The sequence below is a fragment of the Nomascus leucogenys genome, chromosome 11, assembly GCF_006542625.1.
Source record: "Nomascus leucogenys isolate Asia chromosome 11, Asia_NLE_v1, whole genome shotgun sequence".
Classification (NCBI taxonomy): domain Eukaryota; kingdom Metazoa; phylum Chordata; class Mammalia; order Primates; family Hylobatidae; genus Nomascus; species Nomascus leucogenys.
The window spans coordinates 103695173-103714106 of record NC_044391.1 but is presented as its reverse complement, the minus strand read 5'-3'; positions in this window follow the sequence as shown (position 1 = coordinate 103714106).

Genomic DNA, 18934 nt, shown 5'->3' with positions numbered 1-18934 from the left:
ATTGTTCTAAGTACTCTGACAGATAGAAAAGAAACTTACTCAGGCCAGGCATGGTGGCTCATGCCTGTAATCCCAGCACTTTGGGAGGCTGAGGCTGGTGGATTGCCTGAGGTCAGGAGTTTGAGACCAGCCTGACCAACATGGTGAAACCCCGACTCTACTAAATACAAAAAATTAGCCGAGTGTGGTGGCACATGCCTGTAATCCCAGCTACTCAGGATGCTGAGGCAGGAGAATCGCTTCAAACCGAGAGGCAGAGTTTGCAATGAGTGAGATTGAGCCATTGCACTCCAGCCTGGTAATAAGAGCAAAACTCTGTCTCAAAAAAACAAACAAACAAAGAAACCTACTTAACAAATATTTAACTGAGGACTTACTATGTGAAAGGCTCTGTGGTGGGGGTACAAGCACGTACTCTATTGCAATGATATTTGATAAAAACTCTGATAAGGGTAAGGACTGGAACTGCATAGAACACATGAGCAGGCCCCTAACCAAATCTTCTAAAGTCAGGACAGGCTTCCCCATAGGCTGAGAACTTAAGGCCAAAACAGGAATCAGTGAGGGGGAGTCTAAAAGGAGAAGTTCAGGGAAGGAGAGGACCCCTGAAGGCCTGGAGGTGAAGGTGTGTGGGGGGAGTTTCAAGAACTTTAAGTAGCTCACCATGGCTGCAGGTTGGGAGGTGGGTGGAGAGCAGAGGCAGAAATTGAAGCTGAAGAAGGACAGGACTTGAAGGCCATGTGAAGTAGTTTAGATTTGATGCTGAGTGAAACAGAGAGCTAATGAAGGAGTTATGAGAGCCGGACTGAAATCTGGGAAGAAAGGCTGCCCTGGAGAGGAGCGAGAGGAGGTGGAAATGTAGGTGATGGCACAGAGGGGAGGGTGAAGCATGATGAGGAATCTGACCAATTGAGCCTGAGGGCGCTTGCAGGATGGGTCACACTGGGCCAGGTAGGACAGGCAGTAACCTCGCAATGATCTCCAGGGACCGATGGCAAAAGTGCATCCCAGCAGAGAGGACTGTCCTATAGGCTGAGCACCATGATAATGGCTTGGGGGTGAGATCGTGCAGGGGAGTGGGGTGGGAAGTATGGCAGCCCTTTGGTTTTTGATCAAAGAGAGTATTTTTTGAAGATTTTTGATCAAAGACAGTATTTTTTTTGGACAACATTTGGCTAAGTGAGCTGAGTTACTTTCCTATTATAAGTGTCCAGTATGCTTCATGAACATGTTTGACTTTGACAATGAGCCTGTAATGTTAAGGGGAGCATCAGTTCTCACCATCTGGTAATGGTATTAATAAAAGATAACATTAATGAGGTACCTAGTTTGGAGCAAGCACTGTGCTGAGCACTTGACATGTATTATCTCATTTTTGCTTCCCCAGACTCAATGAGGTCTTGTTATTATTATCTGTATTTTACAGATGAGAGTACTGAGGCTTAGAGAAGGTAAATAACACCATAACCAAATGATAGAGGTAGGATTTCAACCCAGGGTTGATTCCAGAGCCTGAGATAGAAACCAAACTGCCATAGTTAAGGAGGTATTGAACACTGAGTCTAAGGATGAACTGTGTACAAATTAGACATTTTTAAAATGAACAAACACAAACAATTAAAAGTCTTTTGGTTTCTTTCTGCATCTTCCTCTTGGAATTTTGCTGCAGGAAAAAGGTTTGATTAATAAGGGTTATGACTACTTGTTTCAAATTAAACTTGGTTTTACTGAACATGCAAAAGCAAAAGGAAAGACAAGTAGGATATTTTTTTCCAGGTTTTGATACTTAAACTTTTGGAGGATTAAATTTGCCAAAACAGTAAGTAGGCTTTTATTTTTACATTTCACATATGGAGGCCACGCACTTTCACAATCCTTAAATTGGAAAAGATTCACAGAGTTAATCTAATCATTTAGTAGCCATTCCCCTTACTGAAAAACGAAATGTGTCACCAGAATTATTACAACATCCAAATAGTGAAAAGAGTTTACAGATCAAACGCCTACTCTAACTCCTTTACTTTACACATGAGGAAGCTGAGGACCAAAGCAGCTATAGGACTGTTCTGCCCAAAGCCACACAGTGAGTGTGCAGCCCGGCTTTGGACCAGAGTTTCTTCTGACAAGCGGTAAGCTCATAGATGGCCACACCTGCTCATCCTGGATAACAGTATTCCCCGGTGGAATTAACACGATGCATCTTCCTGGAGTATCATTTTTACTTTAAGATTTAAAAGCAAGCAAGCAAATTAAATAGTCATTTAAATCATATTTATATTAAGCCTAACATGGCCATATTGTAGAGTAAACCATAGGGATTTAATAAACAAAACAGGAAACTTCAAAGAAACGCCTTTTCTTGGAAAGAAGGCGGGAGAGCAAGAAAAGGGACTGCCTCAGCCTTTATCACGTGCGTCTTGTGGTTTAAATATATTCTCTCTCCTCTAGAGATTTTCCAGAGGGCAAGTTTTTTTGTTTTTGATTTTGTTTTTTTTGAGACACTCTGGGATCTCTTAGAAGTGTGATGGACAATAGTGAACTATCAATTAATAACATTGTTCATGATTATGCTGTTAAATAACTTTGAGAGATGTCAGAAACATGCCTTGCAGTTTCCATTAATGTATAATTTAAAATTGCCTAAATACATGTTAACAGATCCTTTAATATAATAGATTTTAACTTTTTATCTTAGAAATTTATTTTTTGAGCTAATTTTAATAGATAATGTACTCGATTAGTAGTGTGTCACACGAATGAATGCATTTTGCACTCATTCAAGGTTATCTTTAAAATGATGTGAGTAATCTGTTTCATGCCCACAAGTACTATGAATGCTAACACTTCATTCTTAACTCATCTAGTTGTCATTAGGTACAGCAGCTGATACAATCTTCCATTAGACAGTCTCAGAACTGTGGGTGGTCTTGGAAACTATACCATATGAACTATAATACACAATAGAGTGAGTTGGGGATTTTTTTTAGCTTTAATTCTGAATCATGAAGCTCCTATTGGTTGAAATTGAGCAAAATAATAAAAAGGATCTTACTCTAGCATCAACCTATACTGATGTGTTAGAGCAGAGTTCCTTATATACTCTTTGTTACTTAAAGAATTTAAATTTGCCGCAGTTATTTATTTTCTTTTTTCAATTTAAATTATTTACCTAGCTAAAGGACCTGAAATAGCAGTGCTAGCAAACAGAGGGCACAGTTGACTGTTCACATTTTTAAAAAGCTAAATGCTCATAAAATAAGATATTGAAGAGAAAACAATAATGCATTTTTACTATACTTTTGATTGAACCAGCACTGAGTACATTTCACTGGGACATTTTGGAAGTAAACCATGCAATTCACATCAATACCAAATTGGCTATGCTCACTGTAGTGTTATTATAAAGGGAGTTAACTCATAATGTTTGGAAACTCGATGTCACTTTAAAGGTCTGAAACTTCAGTGTTATATATTTTTTAAAATTTCTTTATAAAAATACCTTTAAGTGCCTTAGATGTAATAAACACTCAGTAAGTAGCTATTGATTCAATTTCCACCAGAAACACACTGCATTGGAAGTCAGAATAGAAGTAAAATGCAAAGCAAATTATCAATTTGATATTTACTAGGTGGGTATGGAAGCAAGTGATATGTATGGTTTTGGCAACTCAAGAAAGATATATCTGCCCACAGAACTCTACACGAGTAATCATTTGCTAATTTCAAGAGAAATATTCTTTAAAAAACAAATCCTTCTGTGTATGTTTATAAAGATTAAAAAATCTTTCAAAACTTCATTGAAATGACAAGCAAACTATCTTTCATTTCTGTAAATGAGCTACAAATGTATGCTTTTACAATTAAAAAAATATTTAAATGAGAAATCTGCAACCACAAAGAAGTTTAGACCGAAACAGTGCTACTTTTTTTTTTTTTTTTTTTTTCTGGCAAAGATGATCCCCTAGTCTTTTCCACCACAGTCTGGAGTCCTTGTAAAGAAACCACACACAAGTTATTCTCTGGGCAGAAGCATTTTAGCTTCCAACTTTAATTTTTTTGTTCAACAGGCAGAAAGTTTAAAAAGTTTTCTCTCCCGTCTTATTTTGTTTCTTAAAATCCTTCACATCTTAAAAGGATAGAATTATAGTGCTGTTCATTTTGTACCTTCCATCCTACCTGCTGAGTTGGTTTTGTTTTTTAATAACCTAGGCCTAATTATTAAAAATTCAGTTGCTCTTCCTTTCCCTCTCTCTCTCTCTCTCTGTCCCTCTCTTCTTCCTTTCTTCCTTCCTCCTTCTCCAAGTCCCTCTTGTCCTCCCCACTCCCCCCTTGTCCCCTTTAGAAGCCCCTGGGATGACACTGTTCATTGATGCATCTCCCTCATTAGCATTGCTGCAGCTTGGCTCAGTGGTTTCAGAGGCAATCCGTCATGAGAAAACTGAAGAATGTGCCCCATTTGCATGATTCTGTGCCAGAATGCAACTTTTTCTCAGCTGTTCTTTGTGTAATTTCCCCTTGAGTGTTCAACTTTCCCATGAAGTCCTAGAAATCATATTACGGATTTCCAACCCAATTGAAATGCTCTACAGATTAGTTTTACATGCTTGCTTCCTTCCCCCCAAAACTTCATAGTTCTTCATAAACAGAGCAAATTAGTACATAAAAAACAGGTTTAGCCTTTTATTGTTTGAAATGTAGGGCACATTAAATGAGTATTTTTGCTTTGAAAATGCAGGGGTATATAGTATATGTGCAAATATATATTTATTACACATGTCCAAATGAGGTCACAACACTACTAAATACTTAGGCAATTTCTGCTTTCTAGTCACTTAGTGCCACTTGCAAACCACATTTTGTAACCCGCCATGGAACTCAGAGCAAAACATAGCAAAAAGCTGGATGAAATGCTCACTATTTCTTTAATAAAGAGAGCTTCCCACGTAAGTCAAGATCTGTTTTGCAGTTCTTGGGTGAACCCATTTTAATAAAAGAAAGAATTCATAGCTAACTAGCTGCTAATTAAATAAATATTCTCACAGCATTTTTTCTAGATAGAAAACGACAACTAAAACAACTGTGAGATATGCAACCTGTTACCAAGATTTCCATTTTCCATAAATTAAGATAAATGTAATATGGTATATACACAAAACACTACATTCCAGAAGAGAAAACATTCCATTAAAGAATGTTTATCACATTACATTTGAATTAACAAGAAGAACCCAACTTATTTACACACACACACACACACACACACTCCGTAGCCCTTTTTAATGACATGTTATTCTTCTCAGTATTATTATATACAAATCCATAGAGTCTTTTTATTCCCTTTTGACTTGGGTGCAGTTAGTAGTAAGAATAAACCATTTCTTCTTATTATTCCCATTCTAAAAACTGTAGAATAAATTATTAAAAAAATTACTTTTTGACCATTGGTTGGAAAGTAACCATAAAATAGTGAAGATATTCTAAAAGTGTTTTAGTTACAACTACTTAAAATTCTAAATGACTTCATAATCTTTGGGAAGGAGAAGATGAATTTAGAATGAGAAGGCTGCAAATACCAAACTTAAAACCTACTGAGTATCAAACAGAATTAAAATAACTTAAAGATAATTCCCTGTACTAACAGAAAAAAAAGAAAGCTCTTAAAACACAAAAATTTGGTCGTTGAAGAGCCGCTCACACGGTGATTAGAATTAGGTTGCAGAAGATTTCATTAATTATAGGTGACTGATTTTCCCTGGGCAGACAGCTCAGGTCTCCCGGCCCGCTCCGTCCACCCCCTCCCCAGCTCATCTCAAACTGTTGTCTAACCTTTCCCTTAATCCATCTCATCTTGAGCTGATGGGAACTGCTTTCATTCTACCTCTTGTGGAGGTAATGAAACAATCTTCTTATTCACTTGGTTCCTCTGAGCCGGTGACATGCAACAACAACAAAAAAAAGCGAGCGCCCTGATTAATGGCTGCTAATTAGCAATGTTAATGACCAGGTGTCCGAGAGTACGGCCAGCTCCTCTCAGCATGGAGTGATCGCTCAATGAGGGCCCTGCAAATCCATTCCCAGTGACCCTTCCCCTCAGCTGCCAGTAATGAAGCCCGCTTGCTCGTTACTCCCGGGAGAGGCGCAGGAGGAGACCTGGGCCTGGGACCCAAACCCTTGCCTGGGGTCTAGTGGGTCTTCCATTAATTAAGGTTAGCATTTCTGGCCCCCCAAAAGCTCAAAGGTAGAGGAGTGAGGAACAGGGAGATGTACTCAAACCCTCTTTTGTCCAGAGGATATTCTTTTTCTAAATGGAGCCAGTAATTAATTTTAACCATTTACATGGTACATCTGTAATTTTGACTATGTGCTAGCTATACATATCATCTTCTCAATCAGATTCTTTTATTATCCCGAGATGATTCACATGAGTGAAGCAAATCTCATATTAGCTTTCAAATACAACTTTTTATTTGTGAGGTTTACATGCTCTTTTTACCATTCAGCACAGATTACCTAATGACAGCAGAAACTCAGTGCGTCTAGAGGCGTGCTTAAAAAAATAATAGTAATCTTTGAAAATATTTTTTCTAGTTAGAAGGTAGGTTAAGTATATAAGTGCTCTTATCTCTCATATTGGAGTAAGGGAATTATAATAACTTTTAAAACAAAACAACAAAACAAAAACAAGCTTTTCACAGAGCTTTATAGAGAATCAGCTCTATAAAGACCTGAAGAATTATTTTACTAATTAGAGTTGGTTCCTTTTTGGAATGCTGACCAGAAAATTGAAAAGTGACAGGACTGAAGTCTTTGTAGATAACTAACCATTAATTGTATTTGCCAATTTGTGACAGGCTGATTCTGAGTTTACACAATCATTTACTTTCCCGTCACTGGAGAATGGCCTTGTACTTCCTCCAAGCAAAGGGAGTGGGGATTCAGTTTGGAAGAAACAAACTAAAATGGAAGAAATTATGCTATACCATTGCTTTTGTTTTAGCACACTCTTTCTTTTTAATGTATATGTCTCAGGTTGGGATAATACCTTGGTGGATTTAGAAATACTATATATATACACATATATATCTTACTTGCTGACAGGTCGTATGTTTGATATCACTGTGATAAGTTTCTGTTAATGACATTTTTGATACATGTTTAATTTATTTTGGTAGAATAAGTGTTATTGTAAAAATTACCAACTATTCATAGGTGATGAAATACCACCCATAACTGCACTTAATAGCAGGGTTTGAAAAATTGTGGTTACTACTTTGCTCTGGGCTAATAGGTCCGAATAAAATTTGACAAGAAAAACTTCAGAGCTTTACTTCCAAGTGTGGACAGGTCAAGCAATATCATCTCCTAGACCATGGAGGAGGAAGAGGCTGCCTAGATAGGCGTCTGGCTCCTCTTTCATTGGAGCCCACCTTCTGTTGCACTAATATTTGATGTAGATTTCTGGGGAGAGGGATACAATTTTTCTCCCCGTCATTAAATAATTTAGTACATTTTCTTTGTAGGAAATTTGGAAAACATTGAAAAGCATATGCATACATGTTCACATGTATTCACACATGCACACACAGCACCCACAATCCTAAACAGAACTATATTCATTGCCAACATGTTGTCATATATTCTAGCGATCTTTTTTTGTGCATAGATACGCTTTTGCTTTTAACCAAAATTGTATCATACTGCAGATATTTTATAAATTGCTTTATAAAGTTAACAATCTGACCATAACTTGTCACGAAATATTCTTCTACAATAGCATATTATGGCAGCCTCTTACTAAGAGCCATGAGTCTCCATTGACCATGAATGGTTAATGACGATTTCTAGAGTGACTACAGAGCCACATTACTGTGATGGCCCCAGTGCTAAAGGGAAGGGCACAGGCTCCACCCTGGCCAGTTCCTCCCTACCCAGTGGACTTTGAGAGTTTGTAGAGGATTGAGTCATATCCCTCCATTAGCTTAGATCCTGCTTCTGTCTCTTCTTTCTACAGTCTACAGACCAGTGCCAAGGAGCCAAAGAGAAGAAATGAGAATAACCAAGGTATGCTGTGTCCAATTAATTAACTATTAGCAAACAAAGGACAAAACAATGTGACTGTAAGCTTCATGACAGCAGGGAGTTTGTATATCTTTTCGCCTGTGTATCGGTAGTACCTAGCACCATACCTGGCACATTGCAGATAATATATATTTGTGGAATAAATGAATGAATGAACAATTAAAAAATACATTTGACTGTTTTCTAGTTTGCATTTTCTTGAGTGGCAGAGAGAGTAATGGACTTTTAGTTAGTGCCCTTGGAATGCCCACAGGGACATATCTCCAGAAGGAACTCATTCTCATGTTGCATTGGAAGTAACACACGAGCAGATACATGGTTTTATACTTCTAGCCGGAATGCATGAAAACCCTGAGATCTGTCTTCTGCTCCTATGTGGCTAGTCCTGCCTGCTCCTCAATTTGGTCAAAAGATAAAAACAAAAACAAACAAACAAACAAACATAAAAAGTTTTGAGTCCCAAGGTCCTTAATTTGAACTTACAATTAACGTGCATTATAAATTAAATCTGGCAATTTAAATAATTAAATATTTTACTTATCTCTTTTTTCCTTTTTTATGGGTTTATGAAACCTATATAAAAACCTATGAAACCTACACAGTCTGTGGATGGAATGTGTGCTACTCTAGGAAATGAATAAATACGTTATCAATAGCAGGGGAATCAGTTGCACTTAACGTGACTCAAAGTTAGGAAGTGTGAGGTTAAAAAAATGTAGGGTTCATTGGATTTTTTCTTTCTTTTTTAAATTTAAAAAGTACAAGTTACCCTGGGAAAAATGACCAAGAAATCATAGAAAATAACCACTTTGCTTCAAAAGATGTTTTGCAGCAATTAGCCAAAGAAGAAGCCGTATCCTCTGCAAGACATCCTCCTCTATTGTGTGCAGTAGGGATGGCTGTTCCTTGACCCCTCTCACTCACCTACCTCTGGCGCTTTGTTCAGGGGGCAGAGGCAGAGCGAGACCCTTTTGGTAAATTTATCCTGTTGGAATAGCAAATGGAGAATGCTGTAATGCATTCACCCTTTCCTCTATCCATCCATCAATCGTTGTATTAATCAATCAATTGAAAAGCCTGTTTAAGCATCTCTCTACAGCCTATTATCCACATTGAGTCAAAGAAACATGGCTGCTATGCTTTGCAGCTTGTAGTTCAAGAGAAAACAACAATGGAGGTAGGCACGGAGGATAAATAGACAACAGGTAAAACACTGAACAAGTATGTGAAATGAAAAGAATGATAATATTAACATTGTCAATCAATTAACAGGTAGCTATGGTGTGGTAATTACATGCTCAGCACTGGGTTTGGGTGTTCTGCAAGTTAAATAGCTAAAAATCAGGAAGAATTTTTTTTTAATTAATTACAGTTTTAAGTTGAGAAACTAAAGAAATTTACTTTCCATTCTGGATAAAGCTTTGTGGAGGCAATAAGACGGGAATGAAAGGAGGGTGTGTGTTCCCACTTTGGTACTTGTTGAAAAGAATAAAATAGCTATGATGGGAGAATGAACAAGTGATGGTTGAGACACTTGGATAACTTTAAAATCACAAAAGTGCAGAGTTGGAATGGGCCTGAAAAATCATTTTTTCAACCCTTCCCACTGTATCTAAAAACTGAGGCAAATTCAGAGGTTTGTTTTGTGGAGAATAAGATGTTGGTCAAGTAGGCATGAGAGGAGCCTGTTAAGGGACACAGAAGGAGACACAGGAAGTGAGGCCTTCCTTGGATGTTATCCTGCCCCCGAAGAGGCCTCCAAAGCTGCTCCAAAGGGTCTTGTTCCTTATTTGTAGTCCATTTAAGAAGGCCCTAGAGGAGAATAGGGTTGATGTAATCAAAACCCATAGTGAGATGATCTCTTCAGTAACAAAAATAAGAGGCTGGAATTCAGTGAAGAAATTGTATTAATCCAGGCAAATGGTGCCCAAAGCCTGTATTTTGGATGTTTCACTCCTCTAACTTATGCATCAGGAAAAAACAAAATCCTTATTACCTGCTTAGGACTACTAAATTCCAAATCTTAATCAAAGTTCACTGACATTGATATCCCAGCTTAATATATAATTAACCCATTTTTGAAATCTGGATAAAAGATGAAGTGAATGCTTTTGGACAGACTGGGCTAGCTATGGAAACTAAACTGAATGATCATAATATTTCAAAATATCTAAGGAGTGAAGAAATCAAATCTTTGTTGACTACCAACCCATAGTAGTTATTGTGCTAAGCGCTCCAACATTACCTAATTAATCCTTATAATCCTCAAAATAAAGTAGTATTATCCACATATTACAGACTCGGAGGCTTAAAAAGTCAAGTAACTGGACCCAAATCCCAAATAAAGTCACTGAGTGATAAGGAGTGGGTCTTATGACAACAAGCCACTGCTTTGCCACAGCACCACGCTGTCTCACATAATTTGGACATTTTTTTTTTCTTTTAGGGATAGATTATCTCAGAGTTGGGTGAAATCAATATTTCTCACCCATGCAGTCCCCCAACCCCCAATTCACTGGGCATACAGGTTATAATGGTTGGGTGGATGTGTGGTTCTTCCTATTTTTGGTACAATCATGACATTTCATTTGGATATAGTTGTGGATATCCAGAAAGTCTTTATGCTCAAGATCTGGTAAGAAGCCAAGTTGGCTAAAATTTTTCAAGCATCAAAAAGAAGTAAAAGTTTTTCTCACCAGAGAGGATAAAACTCCAGAAAAGGACTGAGGCTGCTGATAAAGTATCTTAGACCCCCATCCTGCCCTTCTGAAATCAAGTTCCAATTTTAGGAGTGCTAATGTGTCAATCTGTACTCCTAAAGTTTTTCACCGTAGACCTGGGATTATGATTTACCGCTCACATTTGTCCTGAGGTTGTGTCTCCCAGACCCCTATGACCATGTCCTTGAAGACGTTGGAAGAGACTGCACTTCTCTTTCCATGATACATGAATATTTCTTCTACCACCTTTAAAAAACGTAATTGTGAGAGGTTTTCAGTGTACAGAGGATCTCCTGGAAGCCCCCAACTATTTGAGATTGGTTCCATATAATGAAGATATTGATGCCAGATCACAAGGTGATTGGAACAGAGGCTCTCAGTGATTGCTTTTTGACAAGCAAGCAACAAGAGGCTGCTGGATCGTAGTGCACCATCTGGGGGAGATTGTACATGTGAGCTCTCCATGACCATGGCTGCTGGGGACCCCACATGCAGCTCTAGGAGTGTGAGAGCGTCCTCCCCACATGCAGCTCTAGGAGTGTGAGAGCGTCCTGAGGATTCTCTTAGTTTCTTGCTGTTTGGGAGATGCTCAGACATTTTCAGGGGTCTCTGACAAAAAGCAACATCACATTTCCACTCAAGACTGAAAGTTACAGTGGAGCAAGTGAAAACCCCGAGGGGGTAGTTCTTTTAATTTTGAAATCTAAAAAGAGCTAAAAGCTTCTTTCTGGTCTGTGTCTGGCCATTCTAAGAGCCATTCTGCCCAAATAATACCAATTTAACAGAGGGTAGGGAGATGGGAAAACTAATAGAAATTGCACTAAACTAGGATCTTTATAATGATTGCATTTTTCCTAGGTGAGAAGTATTATTCTTTCTATTTTTACATATTAAGAAACTGAGGCTCTGGAAAATGAGATGTCACAGAGTTGGTAAGGGGTAGAGCCACATATTCAAGTCTTGGTGTGACTGCGAAATCCTCCATAACAGTGCTGTTCAATATGATAATTATTAGCCATTATAGCCCTTTTAATTAAAATTAAATTTAATAAAATATTCAATTCCTTAGTCAAACTTCAGGTGCTCATTAACTGCATGTGGCTGGTGACTAGTATTGAACAATGCAGATATGGAATATTTCCTCCATCAAAGAAAGTTCTGTTGGACAATGCCTCTCTATAACCATGCTGAGAACTTCCTTTGGCAGAAGTATTTGTGGAAAATAACAGTAGTGAAACTCTTCTGCTATGTTAGTGAAGAATGGTGGAGGTAAAGGGAATGATTGATGTACTTGGAAAATCTTAAAGAAAGTAGTTTAGTTGTACACACACAGTATTAACTAAGCCAATGGCAACGATAATAGTAATATCTACAGGCCGGGCGCGGTGGCTCATGCTTGTAATCCCAGCACTTTGGGAGGCCGAGGCGGGCGGATCACGAGGTCAGGAGATCGAGACCACGGTGAAACCCCGTCTCTACTAAAAATACAAAAAATTAGCCGGGCGTGGTGGCGGGCGCCTGTAGTCCCAGCTACTTGGAGAGGCTGAGGCAGGAGAATGGCGTGAACCTGGGAGGCGGAGCTTGCAGTGAGCCGAGATCGCGCCACTGCACTCCAGCCTGGGCGACAGAGCGAGACTCCGTCTCAAAAAAAAAAAAAAAAAAAATAGTAATATCTAATTGTTCACTGCTTCTTATGTGGTAGGTACTACTCTAAACTTTATGCATATGAACTTATTTAATCCTCACAGCAATCCTACAAAGTAGATGCCCTATGATCTCCATTTTATAGATGAGGAAACTGAGGCACAGTGAAGTCAAGCAACTGCCTAAGGTTATCTAGATAAAGGAAACTAAAGCAGGATTGCAACCCTGATAGTCTGGCTTCAGATACTGGATGCATAACCATTATGTCATACAAGAATGTTTTACAGGCGTACATAGGAGAAAGTTTTGAGAGTAAGTTGCTGGTTAGAAATGGAGGGATAAAAAGCAATGCATTGTTTTTTAAAAACAGAATAACCTGAAAACTAAGCAATACTTCCTTTTGCATGCTGTCTGTGTTCATGTGTGCACAGTATGTTAAGTACATATTACATATAATTTTATGTATAAAATACATATTTTAAGTACATACATACACATACATACAAAATTTGTGTTTGCGTGTGTGTGTATACATAGCAGTTTATGAGACCAAGTCAGATACAGTGTTGTTAATGAGAAGCAAATAAGATAAAAGGAGAGGATATTGTAATTGGAAAGCAACAACTATTATATAGTCAATTATTGATAAAATTTATTTTCTCTGCCTGCTTCAACCATAAGTAAAGGAGAAAAATATTGGTTAAGATCAAACCCAAATGAACTAATCTCATTGTTTTTGTAAATTTTCCAGTTTGCAAAGTAGGTTTAAAAGTTTTGCAAATGTTTCAGGAAAATTTTGGAAGAAGGACTTCAGGTTTGACTTGAACTACCAGAATTTAAATTCCTGTTATCTGTGTGTAAGGTGTGCACTTGGAAGTTAAGAATTCTTTTGTATCTACTTGTCTAATGCATTCCCAAATGATGTTCATTTGCCCATCCATCTCAGTGTTATCCTCACCATTATCCTTGCAAAGGAGGATAATTTTTCACAACAAGTACCATGTGCGTGTTGGGGCCATTGCCATTTCAAGTGTTAAGAGTGGTTCTAGGCTGAGTGTGGCAGCTCACACCTGTAACCCCAGAACTTTGGGAGGCCGAGGCAGGTGGATCATTTGAGGTCAGATGTTTGAGACCAGCCTGGCCAACATGGTGAAACCCCATTTCTACTAAAAATACACACACACACACACACACACACAAATTAGCCAGGAGTGGTGGCACACACCTGTAATCCCAGCTACTGGGGAGGTTGAGGCATGAGAACGGCTTGAACCCGGGAGGTGGAGATGGCAGTGAGCAGAGATTGCACCATTACTGTCAGCCTGGGCGACCGAGCAAGACTCTGGCTCATTAAAAAAAAAGAAAAAAAAAAGTGTGGTTTTATTGATATCATACTTGTTGGGTGGGTTGGTCCTGTGGATATAGCTTTTATTTTAAGTAAATACAGAAGTACTTAGAAAGTGCTAGCACTTATGCTTGTAATTTTTCAATTAGGAACAATAATATGTAAAACTAAATTAAATTTTCATCATTAACAAAGTCCTTTAGTTCTCAAGTGGAAACAATGTAAAACTCTATTTTGTAACATTTTTGCTAATGAGTAGCTTTTTTTTTAAGTATGGGAAACATGACTTTTCTTTTTTAAATAGAAATACAACTAGTATTTTAAGTTCTATTTGGTATAACTTTCTAAATTAAGATACTATCCATGAAAACAAAAGTCTCATTACCTTTCTGGTGGTATCTAAGCATCACCTTAACAAACTGGCGTGTGATATCAGACTACGTTACTATGACCATATATGAAAAATTCTCTTAACTTTGCAATGGTTGTAATCTTACCTGTCTTCCCTATCACTATGCCCATTTTAAATACTTATTTTAAACCAAATGAAAAATCTTTATTATAGAGTGTTACAGAATGGAGGATTTTTAAAAGAATTATTCATAAAATTATCCATTTTTTTTCTCAAGAAGATAAAGTGCACTGACTATTACATACAGGAATTGGTGACTTGAATTTTATCTTTTTGAGCTGTAATTTCAATATTGGAAACAACTTTAGAGATCATCTAGCCCTTCCCTCTTAGAAGCTTTAGTAGACCCACCACAACACTGCACACAGCAAAGACTTGAGCCTGGATTTTCTCTCTAGGAGGCATTAACCAACCAAAGCTCACCATTTTTTGTTCACTTTTTGACCAAACCTTGGACGCATCAAATCTTGATTTAATAAACATTTAAACCACTTGAGAAATAGATTGCTGTTTTGCTTTGCTTAGCTGCTGCAATCAAATATGTACTAAGTCTCCTGCGCACATGATCCATGCAGCGCTGTGCTGAGTCTATCAAACCACAGAACTAGAAGGGGCCTTTGAGATTATCTAGTTCAATTGCCTTGGCTTTCAGATGGAGAAAATGAGAAGTGAATGGGTGTTACAGGGCCACACAGCTAGCCAGCATCAGATCTGTGCCCCTATTCCAGATGGCCTGACCTCGAGTCTGGTCCTCCTATTACTATGCTATTTCCAGTGCAGTGTACAGTTCTGAGGGTACAGTCAGGTGTTCAAACAAGGATCCAAACATTGCTGAGGCCTATTGACTTTTGTTCCTGTTGCCTTATGGGTGGTTGGGACATTGACAAAGCATAAATATTTGCCAAAGAATCATGAATAAGCTCAGCTGGGAATCAACTTTGATATGCAAATGACAGAGGTGGTTATAAACATGAAAAAAAAGTTTTTTTTTTAAATTAAAAAAATAAGTGGTAAAGCACATGGGGTCAGGCAAGCCATTTAAGCAAATGGCCTTCTCCATGGCATCTCAATGCTTTGGGAATATTGCAGTGGAATGGGAGCTTTGATAATTTCTGCGAAGAATAATGGCAATGGGAAAGAAGGCTGCTTGTCGACAGTAACCTACAGACAAATGAAAACCCGGGCTGTGTCCTGAGAGTTTTAGGTAATCCAGGCTCATAATTTGATTTGAGAAGAGCTACTCCAGGCTACTGTGTAATTATAGAAGCATTCACTCGGCTGGCTCCTGTTCGCCTCATCACGTTCTACTTCATTGCCCTTTATACTAAAGCCCCTGTTGATGAGAGGGCGGAAACAGTAAGTACAAATAAAGCAATTAGCAGGTGGGGAATGCTACCACTGTTTAAGGATAACATACAATCTTTATTGGTACTTATTAAGTAGAAGTCTAGAGCTTAGAGACAAAGGGAAATATCACAAGCCACAAAAATGAAAAGGAGTGTGGGAACAAAAAGAGAATGGGGAAAAATTATACCAATGTTATCTACTTCATATTTCACAAATCTTATCCCAGAGGCTTGTTTAAAAAATACTATTAAACCTCCAGTTTATTTATATTATAGTGAGTTACATTCTCAACTAAAATTCACCTTCCAGTTTTCTTCCTTCTTCTGACCTACTCTTTTATGATGTGAATTAACTTGAAAAACATTTTAAAGAGTTACTGTGTTCCATTGAGTTTTGTATTTGGGTTGTAGTTAAATCCGCCAGCAGGGGGAGTTAGGATAATTAACAAACCTTGGCAGGTCCTGACATTTAGAACATAGATACATAGGCACTGTTGGCAGCACTGAAAATGCCCACTGTAGATAAGGAATATAATGGGCAAAAGGAGGAAAGCAAGAGGATTTCAAGTGTTCTTGAAGTCCCAGCACAGGATATTGAAGATGGACAAGAAAATAGGGCACAGGCTTTCTACCTCCATTTGCAGAGTAATCCACGCACTCTGATTCTTGGTTTACTTATCTGAAAGCAGGGATAATATAACTCTGTTCATCCAGAATGCTATAATTCTCATATATTGGTAGATAGCATTGCTCTTCATGCTCTAGCCTTATTTATTCTGTCTGAGCACCAAGGTAGAGTATAAATAATTGCCGTGCTTCTCAGAGCAGCCACAAGAAGTTGTTGCTTGCATCTGATTTGGGCCTAGTGCCTTTGTCCTTGCATGCCTTATTAATTAAATCTCTGCTGTCAACTTCAGCTACCTAAACAGGATGTAGTCTCCAATTTGAATAGATTTTCAAGCAGTCAACTTGAAAGAAAGGTATGGGAGTTTGCAGAAAAAATCAATATGTTTTTCCTTTGCCTTAGTAGCAGGAGGGTACTTTGGGCAGAGATGTGTACAGATACCTAGAAAGATAAAGTTTTATACTGGCAGTAGAAATTGATATTGCAAAATTAAATCTTTATCTTCATCCTAAAAAAAATTAGCTTCTTTTAGGGAAAACTTCTGGTTCTCGCTTCAGGTTTTATGCATTCCTTCTCTTTTTCATCCTCCATCACCTAGCAGCCACTTGAGGCAGACCCAGAGCGTCAAAAGTAAAATCTCTTGGCCAATAATACTGAGAAAAATGTTTATTTCACCCTTTGACCGAAATCACAGCACCTTCGTAGGATATTATCTCAGTCAGATCAAATGTCTAAAGATGATCGTGACCAGGCCTTCCCAAGTATCATTCAAGGGAGGTGACTTATGTGGGCAAAGCAGGGCAGAACAGCTTCCAGAAGTACGGAAAATGCTTAGCACTTAGTGTTAACGTCTTTGGTGCCTTTTGATAGTGCTAGTAAATATATAAATATGCATATCACGAATTTTCTTTTGGGAAGTGTACATTGTGTATTTAAAACAGATTTTATTTGAGGATCACCAATATGCTCATGAATTTTTATGATCCCAGACCTACATGTCCAAAAACATTGAAATTCTCAAACGACGAATACTAAGCCATAATTTCATAAACATACAGAATTTTCATTTGTAGTCTCTCTCATTTCCATCATCATCCTCTTCATAATTGCCACTATCCACTGAATTTGTTTTAGTGCTTCATAGTTTTAAAGGTGTTTCATAGTCATGAATTTACTTAATTCTTAACAATCTGTGAATTTGACAGGTGATATAATATGATTTTGCAAATAAACAGACACAGAGAAGCTCTGTGACCTACTCAGGGATGGCTCTGTTTGGGATAGTATTTAAGTGTCTAGGTCAGTTCGAATCGGGTCTCCATCTATTATCAAATGCAAGAAACTGGAAATAGTTTCAGTAACTATTCAGCTCTTGTGTACTGAGTAAAAAAACGGAACAAAATATTCATGCATCCTCTTGTGCCTGGGAATCTTGGTATTTTAGAAATGTGGCAAGTGGTAGAACAGGATACAGAGAGTATGATTCACCTTTCTACCTCTCCCTTTCTCACCTCTGCATCTCTACTTTTGTGTCAGATTAAAAAATAAAGTAATGGGCAAACCTAGATGGTCGTGGTTGAGCAGAAAGACTTGTGATTGTAACTGCTTAAACCTGTGAACAAGACTTCACAAATAATCCCTATAGATGCCTCTCTTCTCTAAGATCTCACCCCACTCTGGGGCACAAGAACTTGGTTGTACTTTTGGGAAGGCTGTCAAGAATTTTTCTGCTTTGGCAAACCCAGAGGTGCACCATTTCTGCTGTAGAGTTCATCTCCTCCAATGTAGACTTCTAGTAAACTATTTTTCATTACATATTGATACATAGTTCGCCTTTGATCATTGCAATTTGATGACAAGGAACCTTTCCAAGAACATACTCATTGACAGTTTGAAGGGCTGAACAAATGTCTTTTTATTTATGTATTTATGTATGTATGTATGTATGTATGTATGTATGTATGTATTTATTTATTTTTGAGATGGAGTCTTACTCCAGCCCAGGCTGGAGTGCAATGGCGTAATCTTGGCTCACTCCAAACTCCGCCTCCCGGGTTCAAGCGATTCTCATGCCTCAACTTCTGGAGTAGCTGGGACTACAGGTGCATGCCAGCATGCCTGGCTAATTTTTGTATTTTTATTTTTTATTTTTTTATTTTTTGAGGCGGAGTCTCACTCTGTCACCCAGGCTGGAATGCAATGGCGAGATCTCAGCTCACTGCAACCTCTGCCTCCTGGGTTCAAGCTATTCTCCTGCGTCAGCCTCCTGAGTAGCTGGGATTACAGGAGTATGCCACCAAGACCGGCTAATTTTTGTACTTTTAGTAGAGACAGGGTTCTTCCATGTTGGCCAGGCTGGTCTCGAACTCCTGGCCTCAGGTTATCTGCCCTCTTCAGCCTCCCAAAGTGCTGGGATTACAGGCATGAGCCACCGCTCCTGGCCAAATGTCTTTATCTTTAAAACAAGCATTTCAGTCTACAGTATTTGTAAAGGAGTGGGATTTGTTCTCATTAGATTTGTTCTCATGGAGGACAGCATTGTTTTTATTGGCTTGTGAATGTGACCAGAGATACTTGCAATCTACCTCATATATGGGTTCTTTAGTTCACAATGTCCCACCTGGATGCCTTTTAGGCTTTCTTGTCCTCATGGTAGCCTGCCACCTCTTTGGGCCTGGGCCTGTCCTGGAGGAAGCCTAAGTGAATCATCTCCTCACAGAATCAGTAGTAGACCATAAATGATGATGAATGCTTCCAGGTTGC